The sequence below is a fragment of the Fukomys damarensis genome, unplaced genomic scaffold, assembly GCF_012274545.1.
Source record: "Fukomys damarensis isolate Sample0158 unplaced genomic scaffold, DMR_v1.0_HiC HiC_scaffold_3, whole genome shotgun sequence".
NCBI lineage: Eukaryota > Metazoa > Chordata > Mammalia > Rodentia > Bathyergidae > Fukomys > Fukomys damarensis.
The window spans coordinates 44,403,671-44,404,994 of record NW_022900915.1 but is presented as its reverse complement, the minus strand read 5'-3'; positions in this window follow the sequence as shown (position 1 = coordinate 44,404,994).

The following is a 1,324-nucleotide window of genomic DNA, read 5'->3' as shown; positions in this document are numbered from 1 at the left end:
GAGGGGCGCGCGGGTGGGGGGGGGGGGGGGGGGGGCTGCAGGACAGGGAAGGTGACAGGGCCCCCAGGAAGCAACAGGACCAATCTGCAAAACTGCGAGCCCAAATAAATGTCCGCTCAGCAGCAGGGCATCTCCACGCTTGTACTGTGACAGGAAGCTGATGTCTGAGCTCAGCACCTCCAGAGGACCAGGACCCCGGCCTCACATCACACGGGCCACTCAAAGGCAAACAGCGATCGAGGGCTGTGATTACAGAAGATGTAAAGACAAGGACACACTGCTGCCTCAGTCCTACTCCATTATTAAAGTCGTGCGTCATCGCATGGACCAGAGTTTCCAAACTTTACTTTGCACTTTTACTCTGTATTTAAAAAACTATGGTGGCCTGGACTGTGGCTCAGGGTACAGCGCTTGTCTAGCATGTGCGATGCATTGGGTTCTAACAGTACCAGAAGAAATAAAAATTTTTTAAATGTACACGCACAAGTGTACACTAACACACACCAAATATCACAGTTTGACAGTAGTCTTTTTCTACTAGCCCAGGTGTTATTCTTCAAAGCAAACTGTGCCAGTAACCAAGAGAACAAACACATTATCTTAAACCAGACACCTATACCCAGATATAGATATAGATACAGATACAGAAATTCAAAACAGCATTCATTCATGAAAAATGTTTATCTGAGCGTGCTAGAAGTCCTCACAGCCCTGCTGGCTGACAGCTGTTTCTGAAGGAACAGAACTTAGAACAAAGCAGAGTCCTCTCCAGCTCCTTCCAGAGTCTTGTGGCCCCGGGAAAGTTACACGACGGGGCAGGCAGAGTGGAGGGTCAACCGGACTGGCTTTGGGGTCCACCCTGGGGACTGGAAGAGCTGGCTCCTGGCTGTGTCTGGGTCATGGAGACCGCAGGTTGGCCTTGGGGCCTCTGTCTGCTCCCTTGCCCCTTCCTCTCTGGCCCCGTTCTCTGCTCTGAAGTTTGCTCCTCCCCGCCCTGCCACCATGATGGCCCTGCCTTGGGGCCGGCTGACCAAGGACAGAATCCTCTCCAACATGCAACTTCTCCTCCTTTAAGGTGTGGGTGCTGGGTACTGTGTCCAGCAACAGGAACACTGACTAATACCCTCACCCAGATCCTCACCTGGAAAACTAGGCGCATCGATTCATAGCTAGCCTGAGCCCAGGACCAGTGTCCTGGCCCCTGGCTCCAGAAGACATAAGCCTTTGCTGGGTAACTCAGGCCCCAAAACACAAATGCAGGCTACACAGCCCTAGAGGGAAGCTGAAAGCTCCGAGGGACGGTGGGTAAGGAAGGTGCATCGGC